Consider the following 23138-nt stretch of genomic DNA (forward strand, 5'->3'; position numbering starts at 1 on the left):
CAGCCGTCCTTGAAATGTATATTTTTAAAGCTCTGACAACGTCCAACAACTTGGAGTCCTCCAAGTCGCTTGTAGCCGCAGGCACTACAATAGGCTGGTTCAGGTGAAACGCTGATACCACCTTAGGGAGAAAATGCGGACGCGTCCGCAGCTCTGCCCTATCCGAATGGAAAATTAAATAAGGGCTTTTATAAGATAAAGCCGCCAGTTCAGATACTCTCCTGGCGGACGCCAGGGCCAGTAACATAGTCACTTTCCATGTGAGATATTTCAAATCCACATTTTTTAGTGGTTCAAACCAATGGGATTTGAGGAAATCTAAAACTACATTTAGATCCCACGGTGCCACCGGAGGCACCACAGGAGGCTGTATATGCAGTATTCCTTTGACAAAAGTCTGGACCTCAGGAACTGAGGCCAATTCTTTTTGGAAGAATATTGACAGGGCCGAAATTTGAACCTTAATAGATCCCAATTTGAGACCCATAGACAATCCTGATTGCAGGAAATGTAGGAAACGACCCAGTTGAAATTCCTCCGTCGGAGCACTCCGATCCTCGCACCACGCAACATATTTCCGCCAAATGCGGTGATAATGCTTCGCGGTGACTTCCTTTCTTGCCTTAATCAAGGTAGGAATGACTTCTTCTGGAATGCCTTTTCCTTTTAGGATCTGGCGTTCAACCGCCATGCCGTCAAACGCCGCCGCGGTAAGTCTTGGAATAGACACGGTCCCTGCTGAAGCAGGTCCTGTCTTAGAGGTAGAGGCCACGGATCGTCCGTGACCATCTCTTGAAGTTCCGGGTACCAAGACCTTCTTGGCCAATCCGGAGCCACTAGTATCGTTCTTACTCCGCTTTGCCGTATGATTCTCAATACCTTTGGTATGAGAGGCAGAGGAGGAAACACATACACCGACTGGTACACCCAAGGTGTTACCAGCGCGTCCACAGCTATTGCCTGCGGATCTCTTGACCTGGCGCAATACCTGTCCAGTTTTTTGTTGAGGCGAGACGCCATCATGTCCACCATTGGTCTTTCCCAACGGTTTATTAGCATGTGGAAAACTTCTGGATGAAGTCCCCACTCTCCCGGGTGAAGATCGTGTCTGCTGAGGAAGTCTGCTTCCCAGTTGTCCACTCCCGGGATGAACACTGCTGACAGTGCTATCACGTGATTCTCCGCCCAGCGAAGGATCCTGGCAGCTTCTGCCATTGCACTCCTGCTTCTTGTGCCGCCCTGTCTGTTTACATGGGCGACTGCCGTGATGTTGTCCGACTGGATCAACACCGGTCTTCCTTGAAGCAGAGGTTCCGCCTGGCTTAGAGCATTGTAGATTGCTCTTAGTTCCAGAATGTTTATGTGAAGAGACTTTTCCAGGCTCGACCACACTCCCTGGAAGTTTCTTCCTTGTGTGACTGCTCCCCAGCCTCTCAGGCTGGCGTCCGTGGTCACCAGGATCCAATCCTGTATGCCGAATCTGCGGCCCTCCAATAGATGAGCCCTCTGCAACCACCACAGAAGAGATACCCTTGTCCTTGGAGACAGGGTTATCCGCAGGTGCATCTGAAGATGCGTGCATTGATGTACAGACACCTTTCCTGGTTTTAGGAGATTCCTGACCAGGTCGGATAACTCCTTGGCTTTTTCCTCGGGAAGAAAAACCTTTTTCTGAACCGTGTCCAGAATCATCCCTAGGAACAGCAGACGAGTTGTCGGCATTAATTGGGATTTTGGAATATTCAGAATCCATCCGTGCTGCTTTAGCACCTCTTGAGATATTGCTAATCCCATCTCTAGCTGTTCTCTGGACCTTGCCCTTATTAGGAGATCGTCCAAGTATGGGATAATTAATACGCCTTTTCTTCGAAGAAGAATCATCATCTCGGCCATTACCTTTGTAAAGACCCGAGGTGCCGTGGACAAACCAAACGGCAGCGTCTGAAACTGATAGTGACAGTTTTGTACAACGAACCTGAGGTACCCCTGGTGTGAGGGGTAAATTGGAACGTGGAGATACGCATCCTTGATGTCCAAGGATACCATAAAGTCCCCTTCTTCCAGGTTCGCTATCACTGCTCTGAGTGACTCCATCTTGAACTTGAACTTCTTTATGTACAGGTTCAAGGACTTCAGATTTAGAATAGGCCTTACCGAGCCATCCGGCTTCGGTACCACAAATAGAGTGGAATAATACCCCTTCCCTTGTTGTAGAAGAGGTACCTTGACTATCACCTGCTGAGAGTACAGCTTGTGAATGGCTTCCAAAACCGTCTCCCTTTCGGAAGGGGACGTTGGTAAAGCAGACTTCAGGAAACGGCGAGGTGGATCTGTCTCTAATTCCAACCTGTACCCCTGAGATATTATCTGCAGGATCCAGGGATCTACCTGCGAGTGAGCCCACTGCGCGCTGTAATTTTTGAGACGACCTCCCACCGTCCCCGAGTCCGCTTGAGAAGCCCCAGCGTCATGCTGAGGCTTTTGTAGAAGCCGGGGAGGGCTTCTGTTCCTGGGAAGGAGCTGCCTGTTGCTGTTTCTTCCCTCGACCTCTGCCTCGTGGCAGATATGAATAGCCCTTTGCTCTCTTATTTTTAAAGGAACGAAAGGGCTGCGGTTGAAAAGTCGGTGCCTTTTTCTGTTGGGGAGTGACTTGAGGTAGAAAGGTGGATTTCCCGGCTGTAGCCGTGGCCACCAAATCTGATAGACCGACTCCAAATAACTCCTCCCCTTTATACGGCAAAACTTCCATATGCCGTTTTGAATCCGCATCGCCTGTCCACTGTCGCGTCCATAAAGCTCTTCTGGCCGAAATGGACATAGCACTTACCCGTGATGCCAGTGTGCAGATATTCCTCTGTGCATCACGCATATAAAGAAATGCATCCTTTATTTGTTCTAACGACAGTAAAATATTGTCCCTGTCCAGGGTATCAATATTTTCAATCAGGGACTCTGACCAAACTACCCCAGCACTGCACATCCAGGCAGTCGCTATAGCTGGTCGTAGTATAACACCTGCATGTGTGTATATACTTTTTTGGATATTTTCCATCCTCCTATCTGATGGATCTTTAAGTGCGGCCGTCTCAGGAGAAGGTAACGCCACTTGTTTTGATAAGCGTGTTAGCGCCTTGTCCACCCTAGGAGGTGTTTCCCAGCGCTCCCTAACCTCTGGCGGGAAAGGGTATAATGCCAATAATTTCTTTGAAATTATCAGCTTTTTATCAGGGGCAACCCACGCTTCATCACACACGTCATTTAATTCTTCTGATTCAGGAAAAACTATAGGTAGTTTTTTCACACCCCACATAATACCCTGTTTAGTGGTACCTGTAGTATCAGCTAAATGTAACGCCTCCTTCATTGCCAAAATCATATAACGTGTGGCCCTACTGGAAAATACGGTTGATTCGTCACCGTCACCACTGGAATCAGTGCCTGTGTCTGGGTCTGTGTCGACCGACTGAGGCAAAGGGCGTTTTACAGCCCCTGACGGTGTTTGAGGCGCCTGGACAGGCACTAATTGATTGTCCGGCCGCCTCATGTCGTCAAACGACTGCTTTAGCGTGTTGACACTATCCCGTAATTCCATAAATAAAGGCATCCATTCTGGTGTCGACCCCCTAGGAGGTGACATCCCCATATTTGGCAATTGCTCCGCCTCCACACCAATATCGTCCTCATACATGTCGACACACACGTACCGACACACAGCAGACACACAGGGAATGCTCTAAACGAAGACAGGACCCACTAGCCCTTTGGGGAGACAGAGGGAGAGTCTGCCAGCACACACCAAAAAGCGCTATATATGACAGGGATAGCCTTATAATAAGTGCTCCCTTATAGCTGCTTTATATATATCAAGATATTGCCATTAAATTTGCCCCCCCTCTCTGTTTTACCCTGTTTCTGTAGTGCAGTGCAGGGGAGAGACCTGGGAGCCGTCCTGACCAGCAGAGCTGTGAGAGGAAATGGCGCCGTGTGCTGAGGAGATAGGCCCCGCCCCTTTTTCGGCGGGCTCGTCTCCCGCTATTTTGTGAATACAGGCAGGGGTTAAATATCTCCATATAGCCTCTGGGGGCTATATGTGAGGTATTTTTAGCCTTTATATAGGTTTACATTTGCCTCCCAGGGCGCCCCCCCCCAGCGCCCTGCACCCTCAGTGACTGCGTGTGAAGTGTGCTGAGAGGAAAATGGCGCACAGCTGCAGTGCTGTGCGCTACCTTTAGAAGACTGCAGGAGTCTTCAGCCGCCGATTCTGGACCTCTTCTTACTTCAGCATCTGCAAGGGGGCCGGCGGCGCGGCTCCGGTGACCATCCAGGCTGTACCTGTGATCGTCCCTCTGGAGCTGATGTCCAGTAGCCAAGAAGCCAATCCATCCTGCACGCAGGTGAGTTCACTTCTTCTCCCCTCTGTCCCTCGTTGCAGTGATCCTGTTGCCAGCAGGAATCACTGTAAAATAAAAAACCTAAGCTAAACTTACTCTAAGCAGCTCTTTATGAGAGCCACCTAGAATTGCACCCTTCTCGGCCGGGCACAAAAATCTAACTGGAGTCTGGAGGAGGGTCATAGGGGGAGGAGCCAGTGCACACCACCTGATCTGGAAAAGCTTTACTTTTTGTGCCCTGTCTCCTGCGGAGCCGCTATTCCCCATGGTCCTTTCAGGAACCCCAGCATCCACTAGGACGATAGAGAAAAAAGTCCATCCCTGCGGATATTTCTCCCGTAAGTTCCTACCGGCCGAACGTAATTATGCAATTGGGGAGCAGGATTTACTTGCCATCAATCTGGCGTTTGAGGACTGGAGATACCTTTTAGAGGGAGCACAACACCCCATTACAGTATCTATTGATCATAAGAATTTTCTTTATCTACAGTCGGCTCAGTGTTTGAATCCACGACAAACTCTATGGGCTCTTTTCTTCACCCGATTTAATTTTAAGCTCACCTATCATCCAGGGTCTCAAAACAAAAAAGCAGATGCCCTTTCTCTGTCTTTCAATTCTTCTGAATCAAATGATGCTACCATGAATCAAGCCATTGCGAGTCCTACGTCCTTTCTAATGACTTGAACTTCTCGGGTCGCAGTTCCTCCGCCTGGTAAAACCTTTGTCGCCACAAACCTTAGAAAACGACTACTTACTTGGGCTCACTCTTCATCTTTCATGGATCATCCTGGGGTCCTAAAGACTCTCAAATTTTATCAACAGTCTTACTGGTGGCCACGTCTCTAAGCCGATGTTCAAGAGTTTATAGCAGCATATCCTAAATGTGCCCAACATAAGAGTCCAAGGGGTTCTCCTCCAGGCTTGTTACATCTGTTATCTATACCCAAACAACCGTGGACTCCTATCTCAATGGATTTCGTGACCGATTTACCTCCATCAAAAGGGCGGAATACCATTTGGGTGATAGTGGATCGATTATCGAAAATGGTGCATTACTTTCCATTAACTGGATTACCATCAGCCCCTTCACTAGCCAGATTGTTCATTTCTGAGATCTTTAAGTTGCATGGCCTTCCTTGAGATATCATCTCTGATTGGGGAACACCGTTTGTAGCCAAGTTTTGGAGGTCGCTTTGTTCATCTTTAAACATTGAGTTGAATTTTTCTTCTGCATATCATCCCCAGACAGATGGACAAACTGAGAGAGTAAATCAAGATCTTGAAACCTTTCTCCGGTTATACATATCTTCCTCACAGGATGATTGGAGTGACTACCTTCCATTGGCAGAATTCGCTCATAATAACCTCTTTCATTCATCTTCAGAATCTATGACGTTTAATACTAACTTTGGTTTTCATCCTCGTGCGCCAGAGTTCCATCCGTTGCCAGCTCAAGAGGTTCCAGCAGCAGATCAAGTGCTTCAATGTTTGTCTAGAATCTGGAGTTGTGTATTGATCCATTTCCCATTGAAAAGGTACTCCATCCTGTGTCCTACAAAGTCAAGTTGCCACCTTCTTTGAAAATTCCTAATGCCTTTCATACATCGTTGTTGAAACCTTTGATTCTCAATAAGTTTCATACTGCCCTGTCCAAACCTCTTAAAGTTCACTCTTTGCAGGATGAGGAATTTGAGGTTAAGGAGATTGTGGACTCACGTCGTCGATAAGGACATCTGCAGTTTTTGGTTGATTGGAAGCGTTATGGTCCGGAGGAGAGGTCCTGGGTTTTTGCCGAAGATGTTCATGCTCTAAGACTGGTACAAAAATTCTATTCCAAAAATCCTGACAAAGCTCAAAGGTGTCCGGAGTCCACCCTTAAAGGGGGGGGTACTGTCACAAACCGATCACTCACCTCTGCGGATTCTGGGGTCCGTCCGGTGCAGTTGCTCGCGGTGCTGTGCAGCTGTGTGGGGACACGGCATGGTCAACGGCAGAGGTGATGCAGGTTCTGGGAGCCGGGAGTGCGGGGACCAAATATCCAAAGGCACCGCTGTGTCTGCAGTATAGGAGGCGGCCATGCTGGAGACCAAATGAGCACCTGAGAGCACTTGTGAAACACCTGTGGGTAAGTGTTAGCCAATCCCGTGCTTGTGCTGCCTTTAAGTAGGCTGGGATTATGTTACTCTGAGACAGTGTTTTGTTGTAGTTATTCTGTACCCTAGCTCTGTGCTCTCTCTGTGGTTTTCTGTGTGATTCCAGTGGTCCAGATATCGCCTCCGCTCCCAGAGATCTGCCTGCAGCCTTCACTGCAAAAGATCCACCAGCTCCCTGCTGCGCGTCAATCGCTCTCCCAGTGGCAAGAAGTGGAATACCAGAGTCTTGTGAGAGGTTACCCTGTCTGCCTGCTTCAATCACAGCCTTTGGAAGATTCTACTAAACTCAAGTGCTCGTTTAATCAGCTCTCAGTTTAACTCATTCTTCACCATTATCGTCTGCTTCAGTGCTTCAAGTGTTATCTTAACAATTTGCATGTATTCTATTCAGTATTGTATTTTCATTGTTGCTGCAATCAAGAACAATTCTTCATAGCCTTCCAGTTTAACCTTTAAGCTTCAGTACAAGTCTCTACAGTTCTTCATTTATGTCTACAATATCCAGTTAACACTCCTTACAGTTTGGCACCAATCATTGCTTCATTTGGACAATTCTTCACAAGCCTGTTTAAACTCAGTTGCATGAACATTTCTTCAATGCATCTTTAAGACTGTTTCTGCTTATCATTATACCATTCATTGCAGTACGTCAGTATATATATGGTGACTAATATTTGTCATTTAACTCCTTACTGAAATTGTTGCCTTTAATAAATATATGAAACAAAACTTTCTTCGTCCTCCCTGCTTTCATCATACACCAGCACCTACACCTTTGGTTGGTCCAGGGTTAAAGGATTCACAAAAACCCTCGGCCCTGACAATTACCCTTCTCTTTTTTGGATTTAAAGTTGCTCACAGTTTATACCAATAATTCATTTATGTTCCTTAAATAAAAAGAAATATGATAGAGGAGAGAAACGGTATGGACTCCTACCAGAAAAGAAGGTCTAGTTAATGTAGACAATCAGGTGGCTATATTGAGTGGACAATGCCAGTCATGCAGTCTCCTTGCGTGTCCCACAGTCCTCCATGTTTATAAAGATAGAGAAGAGAACTCCACATAGTATAATACGGTTTTATTTACATTAAAAAGTTCTAAAGTACACAATGGGTAAAGAATTGGACTCTCACTGAAGATGTCGGTCTACAAACAGAGGTAGACAAATATCGCAAGTGTAAATATCCACAGGCATCCCTGGACAGATGTTCCACACACCGGGTATGAGTCCAAAACAGTCCCCACAAACTCCTCCCCAACGCGTTTCGATACCACACAGGGTATCGTTAGCAAGGTATGAAAAAGATACCCTGTGTGGTATCGAAACATCTTCGATGAGAGTCCAATTCTTTACCCATTGTGTACTTTTTAATGTAAATAAAACTGTATTATACTATGTGGAGTTCTCTTCCCTATCTTTTTAAACATGGAGGATTGTGGGACACGCAAGGAGACAGCATGACTGGCATTGTCCGCTCCATATAGCTGCCTGATTGTCTACATTAAGTAGACCTTCTTTTCTGGTAGGATTCCATACCATTTCTCTCTTCTATCATATTGGTGTAACAATACCATCTGCACTATTGTTTTTGTTTCTTTTTATTTAAGGAAAATAAATGAATTATTGGTATAAACTGTGAGAAACTTTAAATACAAAAAAGAGAAGGGTAATAGAAAACTCATCTTTTGGTCCTAGCGCCTATATACACAGTGGTAAAATCTTTTTGGTGTGAGGCTGAAGTGATAGCAACTGAGTAAGTCCTGGGCTGAGTAAGTCCTGGGCTGCGCAGAGACTGCACAAAATCAGTTTGTGCACCTCTGCTACACATGCGTTCGCACACTTGCACAGCTAAAATACACTCCCCCTGTAGGCAGCGAGTATCTGATCGCAGGACAGCAAAATTCGTTGCCTAGCGATCAGGTCTGAATTAGGCCTAAGGTGCGTCAGGGTCATATAAATAGTGTGAAACAGTATTTACCCATTACGTGTATTCTACTGTGTACTCAGTCATATAATACCGGATGTAATCACTATTGTGTACTGTGTCTACATTCACATAGTAACGGATTTAATCGTAGGTATTGTACTCTGTCTGGCTTTATCGTACTAAATCGCTCTGTTGTTGCACTTTTATACAATGTCTAACAATAAGGGCAGTAAGTCTGTGGACGCTCCTGCAGAGAATGCACCAAAGATTTACCAGAGGGGTAAGCTGTGCATAATTGTGTGTGTACTATGTGTTATACATCTCCTAGTCAGTCCGCAGCTCGTGTAACCAATCAGGAGCCACCCTGGGTTGCATTCACAAACCTACTGGGTACTCTGGTGGAATGCCTTATGCCCCCTATGGGACCACCTGTGTCATTACAGCCACAAATTGTCCCTATGGTTAATCCGCCTTCGGGTAAAAATTTGTCTAACCAGTTGCAGCAATTAACTCATTCCTTGGTCAGGCAAAAATCTACTCCAGGTCACACTCATGTCTCTGGGTCATCTAAGCGGGCTGCTTCCTTCTCACAATCCACTAATCTCTCAGATGTTTCATCTGAAGAGGAGGGGGAGCATACTGTCCTGTCAGACACTGAATCAGGTGTTTCTGATGAGGACTCTCCATTGCAAATTAATGTCCCTGCCCTTGTGGTTGCTACAAAGCAAGTCCTACAAATCACTGATGATGAGTATTCCACTACTGTGGCTAAGAAAACTGATATGTTCAAACAGCAGAAGGTGGTTAAAAATCTATTACCCCATTCTGACCATTTGGTGGACATCAGGCAGGAACCCTGGTCTAATCCAGGGAAGAAATTCTAAACGCGCCTTGGCTCGCTATCCTCTCTCTGCAGAGTTATGTAACAAGTGAGTAAATTCACCGCCGGTGGATTCTCATGTCACCCGCCTAGTAGTGTCATCCACTCTGCCTGTCACCACTGTCACTTCACTGAAGGAACCGACAGATAAGCGTATGGAGGGATACCTGAAGTCTATATACTCCCTTACAGGTGCTGTACATAGACCAACTATTGCGGCCACTTGGGCTGTAAAAGGTATTGAAGCATGGGTTCAGGCATTAGAGGAAGAGCTGCCCAAGGATATATCTGACAATGCCAGACAATACCTGTCTCACATTACCACCGCTGCCTATTACATTCAGGTGTCCTCTGAGGCGGGTGTGTTGGCAGCCAAGGCGTCAACTTAGTCTGTCCTGGCTCACCGTATTCTGTGGTTGAGGTCATTGAAGGTGGACCTAGGCTCCAAAAAGACCTTGCAGTTCTCCCCTTTAAGGGGACATTTTGTTTAGGGAAGACCTAAATAAAATTGTGTCTGAATTGGCGGCTGCTAAGATTGCCTTTTGACCAAATACTGATCCTTCTACACAGAAGGCTAAAAGGTACCACTTTTCGTTCCTTTCGGCCTCAAGAGAAAGCAAAAGGTCAGGCATACCCGAGACAATCTCGTGCTCCCAAAACCACTAAGCCCAAGGCAAAGCAGTCATGGGCGGCCCATCAGCCTGCTTCTAAACCAGACAAGCCTGCCGCATGACTGGCTGGGCCTCCCCCTGGGGGACTCCAGAGTGGGAGGCCGACTTCTGTAGTTCACCCAGGTCTGGTTAAAGATCACTTCAGATGCATGGGTGCTGGAAGTTGTCTCTGATGGGTACGCAGTCTCCTTCAAGAGACGTCCCCCTTGACAGTTTTGCACCACGGTTATCCCTTCGGATCCGTTAAAGGCACAAGCTCTGTAAAAGGTTGTGTGTTCCCTCCTGAATACAAGAATGGAAGTTCTGGTTCCTGTGGCCCAGAGAGGCAGAGGTTACTACTCGACCCTGTTTTTAGTTCCGACTCCAATGGGTCTTTCCGGCCTATACTCAACCTCAAATCACTGAATAAGTTTGTGAGAGTGTCCAAGTTCCGTATGGAAACACTACGCTCAATTGTACTGGCTATGGAAGCAGGAGACTATATGGTATACCTGGATATATAGGATGCGTACCTGCATATACCTATTGCCATGTCGCATCAGCAGTATCTGCATTTTGCTATTGGCGACCTCCACTATCCATTCCAGGCTCTGCCATTTGGACTGGCTATGGCTACTTGGATCTTCACCAAGGTCATGGCCGTAATGACGGCCCATCTCCGTCACCAGAGAGTCGGGATCCTGCCGTATATGGATGACTTGCTGATTCTGGCAAACTCCCATGATGTCCTCCTTAGTCATCTGCAACTGACGGTAACCTTCCTACAAGCCCATGGGTGGCTCATCAATTGGAAGAAATCCTCGCTGGTCCCAGCTCAGAACATGGTGCACCTGGGGGCACTCCTGGACACACACACAGTCATTGATTGTTTTTGTCTCCAGAAAAAGTCCTGAGACTTCAAGATAAGATGCTTCCTTTGTCGCCCCAGAATGTCGATACACTCGGCGATGCAAGTACTTGGCCTGATGGTGTCGGCATTCAACATGGTAGAATATGCTCAATTTAATTCTCGCCCTCTGCAGAGGTTAATCGTTTCCAAGTGGGACGGCCTACCTCATCGAATCAGATCTCACATGATCACTTTGACTCCGGATGTTCACAAGTCGCTGACCTGGACCAGGACCAGCAATTGAGCAGGGGCCATCCCTTCTGGCAACAGATGACAGTCTGAGGGGATGGAGTGTGGTGTTGGAGCAAAACTCTTTTCAGGGTTGCTGGACCAAGGAGGAGTCACTCCTCCCAATAAACATTCTGGAGTTGCGGGCGGTGTTCAGTCTCTCGCCCTGCCTCTGGTACAGAACAGGCCTGTTCAAGTACGGTCCAACAACGCCACCACGTTGGCATACATAAACCATCAAGGCGGCACTCGAAGCCGCATGGCAATGATGGAAGTGTCAAAAATCCTTTGTTGGGCGGAATGCCATCTGCCAGCAATATCGGCAGTGTTCATTCCGGGCGTCCTGAACTGGGAAGCGGACTTCCTAAGTCGCCAGGACAATCACGCCGGAAGTCTTTCAACTCCTAGTGGACAAGTGGGGCCTACCAGACGTAGACCTGATGGTGTCTCGACACAATCACAAGGTTCCAGTCTTCGGCTCAAGGACCAGGGATCCTCCAGCAGCGTTCGTGGATGCACTGGCAATTCCATGGAACTTTTGGCTGCCTTACGTGTTTCCTCCAGTGTCACTCCTGCCCAGGGTCCTGCGGAAGTTCAAACAAGAAGGAGGATTACTACTTCTAGTCGCTCCAGCGTGGCCCAGATGGCATTGGTTCTCAGACCTGCAGGGTCTATCGACAGAGCGTCCTCTTCTTCTACTTCCTCAGCGCCTAGACCTCCTCGTACAGGGACCTTGTCTTTATCCAGACCCGGCCAGGCTTGCTTTGATGTCGTGGCTCTTGAAGCATCACTCCTGAGAGCCAAAGGATTCTCCAAGGCGGTTTCCAAACTATGTAAACTGGCTTCAGCTCAGATTTATTACAGGGTCTGAAATTCTTACTTCACCTGGTATGTGGATAAGAATTATGATGCATACAGATTCAGAACTTCCAGAATTCTGGCATTTCTACAAAGAGACCTGGACTTAGGCCTTCGTCTGGCCTCACTCAAGGTTCACATATCTGCCTTGTCGGTATGGTTTCACAGAAAAGTTTTGCCTATACCTTACGTTCATACATTCACTCAGGGTGTCTTACGGATTCAGCCTCCCTATGTCCCTCCTGTGGCTCCATGGGATCTGTTGGTTGTCCTGAATGCCTCTGCAAGAGTCTCTATTTAAACCTCTTGAGACGGTGGACCATAAATGGCTTACGGTCAAGATCTTGTTTTTACTGGCTATTGCCTCTGCTAGAAGGGTGTCGGACTTAGGCGCATTATCGTGTCGTCCACCCCTTCTAATATTTCATTGTGACTGGGCAGTTCCTAGAACTCGCCCAGGTTATTTACCTAAGGTGGTGTCAACTTTTCACCTTAACCAAGAAATTGTGGTTCCGGCCTTTATCTCTTCTGATTTGTCCTCCAAAGAGCGGTCTTTGGCTGTGGTACCGGCTCTCCGTATATATGTGGAGAGGACTACCTCAATCAAGAGGTCAGACTCCCTTTTTGTCTTGTTTTGATTTTCACAAATATGGCTGATTGCATAAGCTTATGCGCAGGCTGATCTCCCAGATCCTGCTGTTCTTAATGCCTATTCTACTCCGTCCGCAGAACAATTGTGCAAGTCGGTTACGTGGGCTTCTGTGAACACGTTTATTAGGTTCTATGCCTTTGATACTTCCGCCTCCCAGGATGCTTCCTTTGGACACTGGGTTCTCATACCCACTAATGCGCGTCCCCTTCCTTGAGTAACTGCTTTAGGACATCCCCGATGTTTCCCTGTGGAAAACAATGTAACCTGCTGTAGAAAAGGAGAGTTATGGTAGACTTACCATTGTTAACTCTCTCTCTCTGCCCTGAAGCACCTAGCTTCTATGGGTTTGTATGCCATTAGCATTGTATGGCCTGTCGTGAGAATGTGGTTCTATGGTGGTCATTTCGAGTTGTTCGCTCGTTGACGATTTTCGCTATGCTGCGATTTGCTGCTGCATGCGCATGGTATGCAGCGTGCATGCGCTTAGTTATGTAACATAACTAGATTATAACATAACTGTGCTAGATTAGTTATGTAATCTAGGACAGACCGCTCAGCACACATCTCTGCCCCCGCTCAGCGCGATGTGTTCTGAGCGAGGGGGACGGGGGACGCTATGAATGCCAAATTGATTTCTCACAAACATTTAAAATGCCCGCTCTAATATATATTGCAGACGCCAGGCACATCTTATTACCATATACGATAAAAGTGTGCTGTACATCGCAAAACACTGTATCCCATAAGAGAAAACAATACACCCACACATTATCTGAGTTCCAAAGCTCATTGATGTATATTTGTTATTAAAAAGGATATGGATTCAATATATATTACAAAGTACATATAGTTACATGGTTACAACTCACACAGTAAGCAGTTAGAACATAGTTACATATAGTTATATACAATTACATACAATTTCAGTTACATGCCAGCAATACAAATACCATTCCCTCCAATGTAGCTTAGGTCTCCCTCTCGCTGTAAATAAATACAGGAACTGAACTGCTAGCAACTCCTCCATCATCCTCCGAGACCAAAAAACAAGTGAGCTCCAGTGTAATCAATATGTTATCTAGTTTCTGGGGGAGGGGACTCATGAGTCACCAGTTTCTTTGCATATGCTGATCAGGTTTAGCCTTGAAGACATCGAAAGGGCTGGCCAGAGTTTCCTGTCCTCCACCTCTAAGAATATCTATTGTTCTAATAAGAGCGATTTTAGCTTTTATACATGTAATCATAACTATTTGCTGCAATGTCCCACAACTTCATAACAAGTATCAAATTAATCTACACATTAAGTTGGTTGTTTTAATAGTAAACATGACCGGTGTATCTGGTTTCATTCAAATAATACACATACATGTCATTAATTCAATATATATAATTCTAAATCATCATGCTGTCTGCCGCTTGATATTATTATAATTATGTACTGTATGAAATAAGTGTCGAATCCATCTCTGTGGCATGTCTGTGTAAATGCATGTGTTACCATATATTGCTGTGCTCGCTGCGCGTATTTGCAAGTATAGCGACTTAAATGTGTGTAGTTTGTATGCTCTCTCTATGTAATATTTTTTATTTTGACAGTCCACCCTTTGGCAGTAAACAATAACTGCCATCAATTATTGACCTAAGAAAAAAAATATTTCATACAATAATCGGTGACCTAGACACAAGTATGTATGCATTTCGCAAATCAGACACTTGACTATATTTGGGGAAGACAGGGAGGAGGACGAGACATCCTCTATATGCACTCGGCGGTCACGGGACCACTGGTTGGGTGTGGGAGAACATTCAACCTATAGAGTATGCTGGGACAGTGCTTTGGCCTATAATGTCTGATTTGCGACGAACATTTCACACATACATGTACCTACGTCTTTGTACACTGATGTTTGGATTCGATTGAGGTTCTGCTGGGTAGATGAAAATGACACAAACAAATCGTGACAGTGACATATAACATTTTCATGATCTATATATTCCTATCATTTTCTGAACATTGTTTCCATTTCTGGAACGTATGCTAGTTCTGTTTAATCATTGAACAAGGGTTATAAGTATTGTCCTTCCTAAATAATATAAACCTTTGGAGTTTGGGGAGAGCCACTCATAAACCTTTCTTCCATATATATTAATGAGCTCTTTATCTGCAATGTGTGAATAGCCATTGTCTGACTGTTCCTGATTACCTCTGAACTCCTTAACTACTAGGCCTTTGATTTTTCTCTGATTTTAACAAACTGATTGGCTAATCCTGGGATCCTATAAGGAGATCACTCCTTCCTACAGAACCAGTTCCAGTCCCACACTCGACTCCTCATAAAAAAACCTCGCACAAATAGAATATCCTGAAAGAAAATGTTTGTCAGCGGGAAAGAGAGAAATAGAACAAAACAACTCTTGTTCATAACAAATCAATTACAATGACTGGTCTTTCTGCAGTCCTTTAGTACGCTCAGGTAGTGTCCAACAGTGCCGTCTCTCAGTCTTCACGGAACAGAGTCTCTGGTGATACGAGGTTCTCTTTGCCTTGCTCTTTGAATACACAGTTCACTTGGAACATACAGTTCACTTTGCTCTCCACCTTGCTCTTTGAACACACAGTTCACAAACTCGATGAATGTGAGCAATAAACTACTTTGTCACGAGTTCTCTCCGTGTCAGCGACCTTCTTGCAGTGGGACGAGTGGACCCAAATCTCTCTTTCGGCGACCTTTAGTGCTGTCAACAAATCTTGGTATGGTCCTTCCCACCCGTCTATTAGGCAACCTGAGTGTAAGGACAAACACACAGTCTCTTGGTTCATAATCAAGACAGCATTTGGCATACCAGCAATCAACAGTTTCAAGTTCTTTTGTCAAGTTCTCAAATGCTGGCTCATCTCAATAAGGTACTGTACTGTCACCTCATTGGTGTATTTCTGATCATTGTGCGGATCAATCATGACATGAGGTTGTCTTCCAAAAACAACCAAAAAGACACAAATACCAAAACAAAAACAAATTTCGAAGGGGGTGATTCGTTGAGTGAAGATCTGGGAGTGGTTCAGAAGCTACATAATACTAGTGGCAGTATCTATTATAACAATAGTACAATTTCAGGCTTTGCTCCTACTTCCAGGGGTATCCTTATCTACACACAAATTTCTGCGCAATTTTTCTTTGCGGTAAACACAGCAGTATCCGTGGCGGCAGGAAATGCCTCTACCCAGGTTGAGTAAACATCAGTGCACACCAATACATAACAATAATTCCTAAAGGGTGTTAACTGTACGAAGTCTCTTTGTATTTCCTGAAATGATCCGTCTGCAGGAGGGATATGGGATGGCTCTGTTTGTATTGCTTTACTAATATTCTTCCTCAAGCAAGTAAGACAGGTCATTGCTCTCTTACCTGTATGAAAATAGAATCCTGGCGCACACCAGTAGGCTCTCATCAGCCTGCACCTACCCTCTTTACTTAGATGAGTCAGACCGTGTGCCACCTCAGCTAGACTTGAAAGGTATGCTCTGGGGGCTACTGGCTTACCATGTCCACCTGCCCACAGTCCTGAGGACTCCTGGCCATACCCCTTTGTCCTCCAGACTGCCTCTTCCTGCAGGGAACACAAATTTTTGTATCTTAATTTTAACTATCGTGTGTTTGCAGTGTAGAGTACCATGAGCATATCTCAAAAAAAAAAGAAAAAAGAAACATCTCTAGAGGAGAGAAAGAAGAAGAGAATGAAAAAGAAAATGTCAGGTTTGCCATTCACCAACAGGCATATCAGTGTCTATACAAAATTTCCCTTCACCAGTATTCCCATTCTCCACCCTTTGTGCATGACAAGGCACACTGCAGTAATACTGGTGTCATCGTGCTGTTGAGATATACTGGGTTTGGGTGGGCAGAACTCTGAAGGACCTAGGCATGTGGAGTTTGAACTGTACTTGGGTCCATGTATTGTACCATCCTGTGTGAACGCAAAAGATGAAGAGGAAACTGTAGAGAAACAGAATAGAGGTTGGTGACAGGTGAGTTTGTAGAGGTGAAGAAGATTTTATAAAAATTTGACAACTGGATTGGGCACTACGGGGAAGTGATTCTCTACTTGGTCTACTCCCCTTAAAAAAAAAAAACATTTCTTTGTGTCTTATCTCTACTGGGACTATCCCAGCCATCAATCCAGTGTCCTGTCCATCCTAAGTTCATAGGGAACCCGGTATCTGTGAGATAATTTCCTCTACCTGTGATGGATATGCATCTAGAACAGTGAAATGTAACATTAGTAAGTTGCATTTATTTTGTTCTTCCCATTAGCCGAATCTGTGTTTTCTTTATGGCTTATGATTCTTTACTATATGTCCCTTGGTCCCGTCTATGGGGTATATGCAATTGCGGTCGAATTCCCGAAATTGTCGAAAAACTGGACTTTTTCGCCAAAAAAAAAAATTCGACAATGCAATTCAGTACTTTCCGTCAAAAAAACGGACTTTCAAAATTCGACTTTTTGAAATTCGACATTTGTCAAATTCGACTTTTCTGCAATGGTACAAATGCGGCAATTCGACAAAAGTATATTCAATTGAAGTTTGGAAATTCGACAACAGTGCTTTTAGACAGTAAATTCGTCATTTTCAATCCGCCACACTTTGGTGGGTGAATCTAATAAAAAAAAATTAAAACATTTTTTTTGGTGTTTTTTTTTTATTGGTAATAGCATATCTATTTATATTAGAAGGGATTAGGTACTTGGTTTGTCTTTTTGGGAGGCACAAGTATTATTTATATATTTAAAAAAAAATTATTATTTTTTAGATGGAATGGTAAAATCCCGGAAAAAAATGGCGTGGGGTCCCCCCTCCAAAGCATAACCAGCCTCGGGCTCTTCGAGCTGGTCCTGGTACTAAAAATCCGGGGGGAAATGGACAGGGGATCCCCCGTATTTTTAAAACCAGCACCGGGCTCTGCGCCTGGTGCTGGTGCAAAAAATACGGGTGACAAAAAGAGTAGGGGTCCCCCGTATTTTTTACACCAGCATCGGGCTCCACTAGCTGGACAGATAATGCCACAGCCGGGGGTCACTTTTATACAGCGCCCTGCGGCCGTGGCATTAAATATCCAACTAGTCACCCCGAGGCTGTTCCCCTCCCCCCATCCAAGGGCTGCGGATGGGGGGCTGATAGCCTTGAGAAATTGACAAGAATATTGTTTTTTCCTGTAGTACTACAAGTCCCAGCAAGCCTCCCCCGCAAGCTGGTACTTGGAGTGAGAATGCTAAATTCCTTTGTCGTATAAACAACCCTTTATGAAGCTAAGAACACTGTACGCTGTTTGCTCAAGAAGTACCGTAATGGTACGCTATTGGCGTAGCGATCGCTCAGCCGTAGGCGAGACGCTCAAGCGTCACGTTCGCTCACGGCCCGGTGATCACAGGACACGTTATTGGCTATGTCTAGGGGAATGATTCGCTATGGCGTAGCATACGCTCGAGACCACGAGGAGGTCACCAGCGGCGCAGACGCTCACAACGCTATACCTTTATGTTAAAACCTTATACCAATGAAATACACTGAATACCTTAATGTGAGTACAGGGTGTAAGTGCAACCTTGTGTAACCTGACTATCTACAAAGCTGCTTGAGCGTCACCGACGCTCAAATGAACACTTATCACTATAGAAAATACACAGATGCTGGTTTAGGTTCCAAGGCCTATTAACTGTATTATATCTAATATACTTGTAAAAGGGGATAACAGTACAAATGATACACTACAATATAACAAAGACTTCCTAACCACAGAACTAAACAATAAATACAAAAAGACAATACTACACTGACCTAAATGCAATACTATAAGAGATATAAGAGATATAAGAGAAAAGAGAAAAGAGGAGAGAGAGAGAGAGAGAGAGAGAGAGAGAGAGAGAGAGAGAGAGAGAGGAGAGAAATTGGCTCACAGTAAGACAATGATAACATTAAATAAGAGACAACATGGTTGCAGATAAAACTACACATGTGAGAGACAATCGCTGCGCAGTTAGTCAATGCTGAATACAGCATGGGATGGAAGCTAGACTCCATTTTGAGAAACCTCCCATAATTCTAAAGACTGCACCACATGCCTGAAAGGGGGAGGGGAAGACATCCAGCAGCAGCCATTTTAGATTTGCAGGTCCAAACACATGGCACTCTATACTAAACCACAATCACATAGCAGAAAACACAAGACTCCATTTTCTTCCAAAATGTCCAAGCCTCAAAACAATGCATATGTTCTGATTTTACAATTCCAAACCATCTAAAACACCTTTCACAATGTAATCCAACTTCCTAGAACCATCTCATAATTTCACATCCCAAACAACTTCAGTATCTCAATAACCAGAGCATATTCATCACAAGACCAGATCACAATGTAATTAACACAAACGTAACTGCATGGTGGTATTTATGATTAACAGGATATATATATTATAACTAACCAGCACAATCTATTTTAAATCTCCATTGGCAAACAAATACCACAAATATTATGCTACAGATTGTATACTGTTCCAATTTATCACAGACTTCACAGAGTATCCACAAACACCCAACAATCACACAACCAAGTTACAATATCCTATTTAAACCAGAAAGCAATCCGTCTGTTTCCTTATCTAGCCATGTGAAGTTCAATACTTAGCCTTTAGTTTGGAAGATGTCCTGGGGATTCAGCCGCCATGCTGCTTGGTGCCAGGTAGCTGTGTGTGTGTCTGTGAGTGTAGCTACATTACATCTGTTCTCTGAGGCCACACCTGACCACTACCTTCCTGTTTGACCAGTACCTGGGGGAGGGGTCTTTCTTTCTCCTTTGTATTGAGTCACCATTCTCTTTGTATATGCTAATCAGGTTCAGCCCTGAAAACTTAGTAAAATGTTGTCTTGAGCATCATATTGTTCTAACAATATGATCTTAGCTTTTATACATATAATCATATCTATCCGCTGCAATGTCCCACAACAACACAACAGGCCTCAAACTAAACCACACCTGATTCTGCTTGCTTCAATACCAAACATGATGTGTTTATCTGGTTCGGTTCGAATGATACACATCCATGACATTAATTCATTAGCCAATTCTAAATCTCCTTGGTGTCTGGTGCTGTTCATTATTATAACCATGTACTGTATGAAACAAGTGCCGAATCCATCTCTGTGCCATGTCCGAGCAAATGCGTGTGTTTCCATATATTGCTGTGCTCGCTGCGCATATTTGCAAGTATAGCGACTTATATGTGTGCAGTTTATATGGTCTCTCTATGTAATATTTTTGACTTTGACAGTCCACCCTTTGGCAGTCACCAATAACTGCCACTTCCTAAAACATTTCAAAAAGAGAAAAATATATGTCAGGGGTTAATACATTTCAATGGTTGGGTAAGGGAGGAGAGAGGAGAAGGTGTGAAGAGGGTATGACCTAGTGAGATAGCAGAAGCATGTGTGTATGAATCCATGTTTGGGGGGTCATGTATCATCGTGCCGTACGTGTTGTACATCAAGCTTCGAGGTATTGCGAAGTATACATTTGAATTCCTTCTTATCCCGTACTAAGGGTCTGTGGATGGGCTGTCAAACTTTACCGAGCTCATTTCGGCTGTGGTTGTAACAAAATGGGGGAGCACATTTTAGTTGATGATACATGAATGGGGGAGGTATGTGGTTGCTGATATCTGTGCCTGTATTCCCTATCGACTATGTGTGTCATTACCTGAGGGTTGTAGAGATGAAGATAAAGAACACTTATGGAAAATGCAATGATATTCTATGTCAGGGAAATGTACATCTGTCGTCGAAGTTGTTTTCGGTATCTGTTGAGAGTCGTCTTCTTTGCGCTGTATTGCTCCTTAGGCATGAGCAAATAGCTTTGTCTGAGCCATCAGATTTACAAAAATGTTGGGCTAGCGTGAGTTTAAAGATACTAGGGAAACTGGGGATCTATGGCAAAGTTCATCAAGTGTCCATATTTAAAGTTGTCAAATCTTCTTCTTTGGTCAATCCGTTGTCTGTATACATCTCGTCTCGTCAGCTTCCTCGTCCAAGGGGGTCTTTGTATCTTGGAGAAAAGCAGAAAAACAGGTGAAAGAAACGGACCGTATAATCGCATTTTCATCACATTCTGGTTTCTATCATTGGGTCATAAATCAAATCCAGGTTAATTACAGTTTCCTCACTCCTCAAGCTCATCACTTTTGTACTTTGTTTGCACCTCATTAAAGCCTGCCCGCATCTAAATATCAATCCAATCGATATAACGACACCTAAGATACATAGTAGAAACTTTCCAACATCCATTATGACTCCTTGAGCCCACTCTCCTAAACCGGAGAACCAATTTCGCGGGTTCAACCATGACACCCAACCAGTCAGCTCATTACCTACAGCAGCAAGGGTGAGATTGTGTTTTCGACGAAATTCCCACTTCAATTGGAGAATATCGTCCATCTTTTGGTCTATGACCTCTACCGGATCCTCGGTGCTATTTGTGATATACGTGCAACACTTTATGCCGTACTGTGTTGCCAATGTAACACAATATCCGCCTGTTACTGCTGTAAGATAATTAAGAACCATCCTATGCTGAACTAGTTCTGTTTTATAAGCTTGAAGTTCTCTTCCAGTGTATCTAAACGTGTCATCATACATTTCAGTGATATTATCTAACAAATTGGCGAGTGCGGAAATGTATCTATAATTCATCACTCCCCGAGCGGTACGAGTGAAATCTAACGCTACCAGAACCTGAATCCCGGTGGATTCATGGATAAGATCAGAGGCCGGATGCTCTAACCTTTCTGACAGTTGTCTTTTAACCCGGTGCTCGTAGTGAGTGTGAGTATAAGGAGCTTGGGCACCACGGTGTATGTCCTTCATTTTGTCATGTGTAACAGTCATCACTTCAGGCAATACTTTTCCAATATAACACAATCCTTCAGAGTTTGGGGCAAGCCATTTGTACGCCTTTCTCCCGCATATGAAATATGCATCATCGGGGAGAACATAAGGGACGGAGAAGGACATGACCATGTTACAAACCTTCCAGGTGAAATCTCCTGACCCTAATTCTTCCAACTGCTTAATGCACGTATCGGTTTGTACGATATGTGCACAGTATCCTGGTGATACCTCTCCAACTCTAGTAATCCTATTCCCTAAGGTATATCGATACCGGAAAGATTTTCCTCTACTGGCTATGTGGCGTACGAGCTCTGTATCTGTAGGCATTCTATCTGCTCTGTGTGAAAAGGTCATGGTAAGGTTGCTCCATGACACTTCCCAATTTCCCGGTTTTCTGGGATTGGAGATGTTAAAACATAAGAGGGACCTATCCACATGGTATTGGTGGAGCTTCAAACTAGGAGGGCTGGAGATGTTAAACCTCCGGTCCACCGGTCTCCCACCCCTTAGCTCAAGTACCTCCCCTAACGTTAAAGGAAATGGTACTAGCCCTGATTTGCTATGACCCTGAGGTACTTGAGAGCATACCCAACAATCTGTTTTATTTAACACGTTACCCACTAAGGAGTGATGGTCACTCAATGGATGCTGGTCCATATGGATATTAAGACTGGATTGGCATTTCTTTATGCATCCATCTTCAACCATTGTCACAGAGCCTACAGATACAGTTTTTCTTTTTTTTTTTTTTTTGAACTAACAATCCTTCAAAGAAAATGTTTACAGATAACATGGTTGTTAGATCGTGCCCGGTACTCGCCTTTGCTTTGTGATTGGGTTGCTATTGGAAATTTACACCTCCGTCTCAGTCATCAGGACCTTTCTGGATCCTTTCTCGACCTCACTGGTACTCTCACCGAAACAGACTGCTCTGGTCAACATCATGGTTAACGGGAAAAATCCATATCACAGTCTCTTGGGGCAAGTCCATCTTACAGGAGGAGAAAAGAAGAAATTTGTAAAGGGGGTATAAGAAAACAGTTTGAGGGGGAGAGAACTTGTTACGATAATAAGTTCTCTCGTCTTGTTGTTCTTCTTGTTCTGCTGTCCTCTCAAAGGTGCTGTCTCTCAGTCTTCCAAACGAACATTCTGGTGATGCAATATTCCTTCCTAACCGGCGATCTTTCTGTAAGGAGAAAAAATCTGGCATTACCATTGGTCCAACTGAGGGATGACATACCATCTTTAAACCATGGAAACATGAGTGGGAAGAGAGAGACAACAAAAAAACAAAAGAGATAGAGAACAATTCATGTGCATATATACATTACATAACTCGACAATAACCACCAATGAGAAAAGAGAAACAAAACATTTTTAAACATTGTCAACATTAAGAAAACATTGTTAGCATTAGAAAAAACATTGTCAGACTTATTAGGCTGTCGTATCTACGTGTCTAATGGTTTCCTTGAGCAGTCCCTCCCCACCAGCACTTGCATTATTCCACTGTCTGTATCTGGCCAGAATACATTGTGGTGGATAGGT

The sequence above is a fragment of the Pseudophryne corroboree genome, chromosome 1 (genome assembly GCF_028390025.1).
Source record: "Pseudophryne corroboree isolate aPseCor3 chromosome 1, aPseCor3.hap2, whole genome shotgun sequence".
NCBI lineage: Eukaryota > Metazoa > Chordata > Amphibia > Anura > Myobatrachidae > Pseudophryne > Pseudophryne corroboree.